Genomic DNA, 9,114 nt, shown 5'->3' on the forward strand with positions numbered 1-9,114 from the left:
TTATGCCTGGCACATGCAATCTAGAATGGGATAAGTGTAGATGGATTGTTTTGGCTTCCTCACTCTAATCTGTCCTTGTCTATTTTTGTGACCCTGATGTACTGCTTCTTGAAACTCTGACCAACCCATGCTTTTGTTTAGAAAGAGCTGACCCAATAGCACCATATTTGGACGTATTATCTTCAAGTTATCGTATGTTCTGTGACCAATATGAAACAATAGAAACACCGCAATTCATCATCTTCTCCGGCAAAAGGCTAATTTTCCTAATAAAAAATAAACATAGAACAGGTGATATTACCATAGCGTTATGCATGTTGCCGGGAGAAGCAGATATAAACACATCACTATGCATGCTAACATGGTAATCCAGTGCAGCTAACATTGAAGCTTTTCCTTCAATTCCTTACCTCTCCTCCTCAGAAAACAAACTCTTCTTGTCTACCAATAAAGGAAACAACCTTCTCAAAGTGGAAATTCTTGCTTCTCCTCCATACATCTAAAGAACTTCCATGATTCAGGCTATTTAAAGCCAAATATGGCTTGCATCTATAAATGCAGAGAAAAGAGTTGATGATGGTAATCAGGAGGTGGCAAGGAAGTAAGAACATTGTGAGACACAAGATAGAGGCGAGTAATGTTGTCAAAACCTAAAGCTGTCAGCCGCAATCCAATCTCTTCATGCGACAATGGGCAGCGGCCCTGATTCGTCAACTCCTCATCAGTGAACTGAGAATTTAATACCCTTCATTGCCAAATCACCTGGTGATACTTTGCAAGGACAAATTTTTCAGCTTTCCCCCACCTAAGTCACATGTAGAATGAGCAATCATGTTCTGCAGACAACAGGCTAAAATGAGAAAAATAGTAATTATGCTCTCAAATTGGAGTGGACATAATCAAGTAAGATTTTGTATCCTTCAATATAAGGACGACAAAGATTGGCAGCAATTGTTAAATGCTGAATCTTGAGTATACTAATATAGAACCCATGAACTGTTATTCAACCATGAATTATTTTGCAGCATGACCCAAAAATAAAATGAATGCTAAAGTAAACATGCCAGAAAGCTAAAAACTCACCTCAATTTACCCTTGACAAACTAATTACAAGCACCAACTTGCAGCATCAATGTCAAATTTCATGGAAATTTCCACTAAGCAATTCAACGAGATGCCATTTTTTATAATATGAACGTATGGTGATACATGAAAAAACAATTTCATTATTTTTTTCTTCTGTATTGTTGTTTAGCCTCTGAATCAGTATAACCTCGAGCCTATTAAATGAGAGTAAAACAAAACTATCTGCATAGCCACAACGTTGATTCTTAAGCTACAAACTAGTTAAATAAGCTTTTCTAGAGGATAATCAAGTAGTCCTTTGTCCAACATTTTCATAATAGCTGATATAAGAAGTGTAATCCTCACAAAAACCCACCCAAAAATGGCATGAAAATTAAGTGATTGTCTTTTATGAAGGGAAATGCAAATTGCTCATGTACCAAACCAAGTAAAATTTGTTACTAGGATCATGTGTACTTCTCTGTTGGATGTTATTTTCCTCTCTATTTATCACTTGTGTTTCATATTCTTTTTCCTATTTTCACTCCTATGATACAACATCCACTGAAGCAGGTGTTGACACACACAAGTAAACAATTTCATTCGCAAGCACAAAATGTGTTAGTAATGCTTTTGCCTTCTAGATCAAGCTAATACAAGGGTAATTGTTGAATCACTAAATAGAACAAAATCTGTAATACCTTAACAAACCGAAGATGCTGCACAAGAAATTTTCCATTCCCCTGATTGAGATTTCCTTCTATTTTCTCCCTTATGTACCCCTCGGTGAAGTTTTGGGTTAAACCAAGTGGATTTCTAAGGTGTTTGACAAGGGCCTCTCCCAAGTCATTGATGTGAGGGACAAAGGTCAAAGCTTGGAAATTTACTTTACATCTTAGTTGTTGGATGTCTAAAGGCAAGCTGTCAAAAGCTAGACGATTGGAGAATGGAGCAATAGCAGCAATCCCATAACCGAATAACAAACAGTAAGAACTGTATCATTTAGACAACAACAAAGCTAGGGGAAGATTCACATCAAATCCTCTAAAAAAAGGTAAATAAGATGAGCGAGAACTATATCTAGAAAATACCTCGACAGAACAGGTAAGACATTTCCTAGATACCAATTTGTCGATGCATGGACAAGTGTTGTTTTAACTCTCGTAGCTCGAATGGTTGTAGCATAATAATCCCTAGTGCTCCATGAAAACTCTTTAGATATTTCCTTTATTATTGACACTTCATCTTTCAGGACATCAATGAAGTGATCAACATCAAATATATCAGCAAAGGAGTTGCGATAACATATCCAACAATCGATTCGACATCCCACTATAAAAGGCAGAAACAAAAATCTTCCTTTACATATAATTTGCGAAAATACTAGTCTTGCCAGACAGGATTGACCTCAAAATGTGGAATTACAAGAGTTGCTTTTAAAATTTTGGCGACAACAACTGTATCACAAATCTTTAGGGAGTAAAAGTATGTAAGGAAACAAGCAAGTAATTATATTAATTACAAAAAAATTGTGACCACTGAGCTAGTAAGCTTGAACATTTTTACGAGGAAATTTTAAATATCCAACTAGAAAACAATTTCCTAACCCGATTCTCTGTTGGTTGAGTCCTCCATCAAGAAAGACCTGTGATTTTGCAGGCAAACCTACATGAAGAATGTTAAGGAATAATCCTACATGAATTAATAAGTAGAACGATTTTAATTTTATTAGTCGGAAAAGAGGTTTCTTAAGTTGGTTAGTTATTTTGGGATGAGCATTGAACCTAATTTAACATGGTATTACAGAAAGTATTCATATGTAAGGGTTTCCTAAGTTAGCTAGTCATGTTGAGATGGGGTTTGGACCCAACTTAACAATGAATATATAGATATATAAGAAAGATAAATGAAAATACAGAAGGATAAGACACCAATCGGAAATTTGTTTCCTCTCTCCAACATATTTAATGTCTTTTATTGCTCAAACCACATATTCCCATATTTTAGCACTGACCTGAGGCCTCTGTGGAGTCAACACATGGTTTCCATCCTTGGTTGGGTAAGGGAGACCATAGATCAATAGTTGTCCATCCAACTAAATGAGAAAACAACAAAATGCACAACCACCCTTTAGGCTTAGGGGGGTCTTAGAGAGAGGTTAAGAGAATAAGAGGGGAAGAAGAACAGTAGAGGAAGAGAGAGATAGAAAGAGAGAGAGAGAGCCAGGAAGAGAAGAGAGAAAAAGAAGGGAGAAAAATAGAGCAGAGGTGCTAGGGGACGAATTTGAGAGAAAGAAAGAGAATTAACTAAAATAAAAATTTTGGTTTTATAAAAATAGTGTTTCAATTTCAATTGGACTACTCAAAATTTACCTCTACTGACGTAGCCAATAGCCAATTACTCAGGTCTTTAACTTGAAGATTAAGATGGGTGATGGTCAAGTATTTGATGACACAATCACCCCCAAACCAACTCTTTTCTTCAACTGGAACCAATCCACTTGCCATTTCCTCATTCTTCTCTCACTATCATCTCTCAATCATGAACCCTCCTTCAATCAAGTTTCCCTCGTCTCTTTTACATGTTTCTTCAAATAACTATGATTGCCTTGTACTACTTGAAGAAAACATGTATTTAATAACATATGTAAAATCAAAGGATAAGTGCCCACTTTAGTGAGGGGGTATGAATGTTTTCAACAAAAAAACAAAATCCAAGCATGATATGGGAAAAGAGACAAGGGAACGAAATGAGAATGACAAATGAGACAACAATAGAGGGCATATAATATGGGGCTATAATTGGATGCTTGTCCACTCTTCTCCTGTTACACAGAATCAAAGGTAAAAGTTGTTGAGGAAAAGAAATGAAAGAGAGAATTATAGAGGCCTTACAAGGTGAGAACGGAAAGAAAAACTTGTCCACCCTTCTCTTCCAACTTTGAACTGTGCACGAATTAGTTTATCTTCCATCGTTAGCTAAGCAATCAACCATGAGTTGGTCATGTTTTACACAATGAAACTAGGAAATGGCATAGAAAATTAAACTCTTATCACAGCTCCCAAATGCATACATTCACGAAAGTAATCATACAATAGCTGGGTATATCCCTGAAATTATAGAGGAACAATAGTAATAGCTACAAATATATGCACAGCAAGCCAATTATAGAATAAGGAATGAGGAATTCAACCCTAAGTCTGCTGAGAGCCTATTTATGCCTGGCACATGCAATCTGGAATGGGATAAGTGTAGATGGATTGTTTTGGCTTCCCCACTCTAATATTTTTGTGACCCGCTGTACTGCTTCTTGAAACTCAGACAAACCCATGCTTTTGTTTAGAAAGAGCTGACCCAACAGTACCATGTTTGGATGTATTATCTTCAAGTTCTCGTATGTTCGATCTGAAACAACAGAAACACCGCAATTCATCATATTCTCCGGCAAAGGCTAATTTTCCTAATAAAAAACTAAACATAGAACAAGTGATATTACCGTAGCATTATGCATGTTGCCAGGAGAAGCAGATATAAACACATCACTACGCATGCTAACATGGTAATCCAGTGCAGCCAACATTGAAGCCTTTCCTTCAATTCTTGACCTCTCCTCCTCTGAAGACAGACTCTTCTTGTCTTCCATTAAAGGAAACAGCTTTCTCAAAGTGGAAATTCTTGCTTCTCCTCCATACACCTAAAGAAGAAACTTCCATGAGTCAGGCTCTTTAAATCCAACTATGGCCTGCATCTATAAATGCGGAGAAAAGTGTTGATGATGGTAATCAGGAGGTGGCAAGCCACTAAGAACCTTGTGAGATGCAAGATAGAGGCGAGTAGTGTTGTCAAAACCTAAAGCTGCCAGCAGCAATCCAATCTCTTCAGGCGTCAATGGGCAGCAGCCCTGATTCCTCAGCTCCTCATCAGTGAACTAAGAATTTAATACCCTTCCTTGCCAAATCACCTGGCGATACTTTGCAAAGGCCGATTTTTCAGCTTTTCCTTCACCAAAGTCACATGCAGAATGAGCAACCATGTCCTGCAGAGAACAGGTTAAAATGAGAAAAATAGTAATTGTGCTCACAAATTGGAGTGGACATAGTCAAGTAAGTTTCTGTATCCTTCAATATAAGGACCCACCAATAATGGCAGCTTGTTAAATGTTGAATCTTGAGTAACTAATATAGAACCCATGAACTGTTACCCAACCATGAGTAATTTTGCAGCATGACCAAGAAATCAAATCAATGCTAAAGTAACATGCCAGAAAGCTAAAAACGCACATCAATTTACACTTGACAAACTAATTTCAAGCACCAACTTGCAGTGTCAATGTCAAATTTTATGGAAAATTCCACTAAATAATTCAACGAGATGCCATTTTTTTATAATAGGAACGTATGCCGATACATGAAAAAACAATTTCATTATTTTTTTCTTCTGTGTTGTTGTTTACCCTCTGAATCAGTATAACCTTGAGCCTATTAAATGAGAGTAAAACAAAACTATCTGCATAGCCACAACGGTGATTCCTAAGCTACAAACTAGTTAAATAAGCTTTTCTTGAGGATAATCAAGTAGTCCTTTGTCCAACATTTTCATAATAGCTGATATAAGAAGTCTAATCCTCAAAAAAAACCACCCAAAAAGGGCATGAAAATTTAGTGATTGTCTTTTATGAAGGAAAATGCGAACTGCTCACGTACCAAACAGAGTAAAATTTGTTACTAGGATCATATGTACATCTCTGCTGGATGTTATTTTCCTCTCTGTTTATCTCTTATGTTTCATATTTCTTTTCTTATTTTCACTTGTATCATACAACATCCACTGAAGCAGATGTTGACACATAGAAGTAAACAATTTCATTCGCAAGCACAAAATGTGTTTGCAATGCTTCTGCCTTCCAGATCAAGCTAATACAAGAGTAATTGCTGAAGCACTAAATAGAATAAATTCTGTAATACCATATCAAACCGAAGTTGCAGCACAAGAAATTTTCCATTCCCCTGACTAAGATTTCCTTCTGTTTTCTCCTATGTACCCCTCGGCCACGTGTTGGGTTACACCAGGTGAATTTCTAAGGCGTTTGACAAGGGCCTCTCCCAACTCATTGATGTGAGGGGCACAGGTCAAAGCTTGGAAATTTACTTTACATCTTAGCCTTTGGATGTCTAAAGGCAAGCTGTCAAAAGCTAGACGAAGGGAGGATGGAGCAATAGCAGCAATCCCATAACTGAATAACAAACAGTAAGAACTGTCTCATTTAGACTACAAAAAAAGCTAGGGGAAGATTCTCCTCTAAAAAAAAGGTAAATAAGATGAGCGAGAACCATATCTAGACATACCTCTGCAGAACAGGTAAGACATTTTCCAGATACCAATTTGCCGATGCATGAACAGGTGCTGTTTTAACTCTCGTAGCTCAAATGGCTGTAGCATAGTAATCCCTTGTGCTCCATGAAAATTCTTTAAGTATTTCCTTCATTATTGACACTTCATCCTTCAGGACATCAATGAAGTGATCAATATCAAATATATCGGCAAAGGAGCTGCAAAAACAGATACAACAATCGATTCAACATCCTACTATAAAAGGCAGGAAAAAAATGTTCCTTTACATATAAATTACAAAAATACCTAGAGTCAAGCCAGACAGAATTGACCTCAAAATGTGGAATTACAAGAGTTGCATTTAAAATTTTGGTGACAGCAACTGCATCACAAATCTTTTGGGAGTAAAAGCATGTCAGGAAACAAGCAGGTAATTAGATTAATTACAAAATTTTGTGACTACTAAGCTGGTAGGCTTGAACATTTTTACTTTTCTTTTTTTGTTCCTCTAGAGGTTCATCGAGAAAATTTTAAATATCAAGCTGGAAAACAGTTTCCTACCCCCCATTCTCTGTTGGTTCAGTCCTCCATCAAGAAAGACCTGAATGAGTCCTTGTGATTTTGCAGGCAAACCTACATGAAGCATATATAGATATTATAAGAAAGAAAAATGAAAAGAGAGAAGGATAAGAGATATATGCGCCAGCTGGAGATTAATTAATTTGTTTCCTCTCTCCAACATGTTTAATGCTTTTTATTGCTCAAACAGCATATTGCCATATTTTAGCACCGACCTGAGGCCTTTGTGGAGTCAACACATGGCTTCCATCCTTGGTTGGGTAAGGGAGACCAAAGATCAGACTGTTGTCAATCCAACTGAATGAGAAAACAGCAGAATGAACAACCACGCTCTACTTGACATAATAGAGAAAACCAGAGGAAAAGAAAAACGTAATCCACACTCACTGCCTGGCATTGTAGGGCACCCTTTAGTAGTGGTAGGTGTCTAGGCTTAGGAGCATTCCACTCCTGAAAAAAATAGTGTTCTAATCAAATATTGCTGACACTTGACTAGAGGACCTCCAAACAAACACAAAAAGATTGCTTTCAAGTTTTGAATTCAAAATCTTAGAAGAAACAAGGTAACCCAGAAAATTTTGGAATCAATTCTTTATAACATTTATTGTGTCCAACTACAACATAACCCACCCAAATCAAACAAGTATGAATTACTAGTCCTATACATGCATTAAGTACCACTTTGCTTACAAAGAAGTCAAAGTAAAAACAACTTTGTTTCCCACATATTGTAATAGTCTAACTATTGATTTCCTTGTCAAAGTACCCGTGGAGGAGCTCATGAAGAAACATAAAGCTCCTATGTGACATAGGCAAGAGAACAGACAGATCTGTATTAAATACCAAAGTAAACGTACTGCAGAATATGAAAACACATAAACAAAGGGGAATACATAACAGATATTATATTTCCGTGATTCTTTTCTTAGAATTTCAATGAATCTTTAAACACATTTATCTGTAAAGACTAATTTCCAATATACAGCACATACTAAAACAAGAAAATCACAGACCCATTCGCATCAGTTACAGTGTATAAGAACATCAGGTAAAGAGAGCTATCTCACTATATTTCCACAAGTTAATCAAAGAAAAGTGAAAGAAAATAGAGGCTATAAAATACATGAACATGTATTGAGCTCAAATAAGTAGACAACTGATTAGTCAGTTATCAAGCAGTCGGTCCAGTCCATTGCCTCATCTTGAGTATATTCTTGAGCTTGCTCAGTCCGACCACAACCATGTTCACAGTAGAAAAAATCACTGAGAATAACAATAGTTAATTTATTCATTAGAAAAGCAAATAGAGAGCAATCATCAACAGATGAAGAGGATTTGTATATTTTGCATCCACAAGTAAGACACCCGACAAGATGACCTAGATGAACCTTATTTCAGAAAAAAAAAAAAAAAAAGAAAGAAAGAAAAGAAAAGAAAAGTACAACAACAATAACAAGAACACGAACTACACACCTAAAATCTTGGGGAAAAATATCCGCGTACAAACCAAACAAAACAAGATTCTTCAAAGAAGGAAATAAAGCTCACAGAGAAGATTGAAGGCGAGGCATGGACCAATGGCGCGAAAAGATTAGAGCAAAAAATAGGCAGTAACAACACTAGGAGTCCCGCTAAAGCTCCATTGTTTGATTGGTGAAAGTAATAGTTGTAGTTCTTCATCTCTGCAGCGGAACTTGGAACGGCGCGGATGCAGAGAAATAGAAATAGAAACTTGAGAAAAAAATTTAATAATAAAAATTAGGGTTTAGGGTTACCTTCTGAAATTTGGGGAAAACCGAAACCCAATGTCGAAATCGAAGCCAAATGGGGAAATCAAGAGAAATCAAAGTAGAATCGAAGAAATTGACGCTAAAAAGGGGAAATCGAAACCTAAATGGGTTAAATCGAAGGAAATCGGGAGGTCTTTTAGGGGAAAATAGAAGAGCGAGAGGGAGAAGGGAGAAGGGAGAAGGGAGAGGGAGGACGAGAGTGAGAAAAGATGGAGGTCGAGAGGGAGGAAAGATATTAAGACGACGAAGGGAGCGCGAAGACGAGAGAGGAAGACGATGAGAGGAACAAGAGAGCGGATGAGGGAAAAAATTTCGTCAGGCGAGGCAACGCGTCACGAGCGACGCTTCA

General features: G+C 37.0%; 2 pseudogenes; both read right to left on the reverse strand.

Moving 5' to 3' along the window:
• Positions 1 to 3,572, reverse strand: LOC137947763 (O-fucosyltransferase 39-like; annotated as a pseudogene).
• Positions 3,392 to 9,114, reverse strand: LOC137948427 (O-fucosyltransferase 31-like; annotated as a pseudogene).

The sequence above is a fragment of the Aristolochia californica genome, unplaced genomic scaffold (genome assembly GCF_029961685.1).
Source record: "Aristolochia californica isolate CCGP_79_NKW_82.1479 unplaced genomic scaffold, dmAriCali1.0.hap1 SCAF_13, whole genome shotgun sequence".
NCBI classification, from domain to species: Eukaryota; Viridiplantae; Streptophyta; class Magnoliopsida; order Piperales; family Aristolochiaceae; genus Aristolochia; species Aristolochia californica.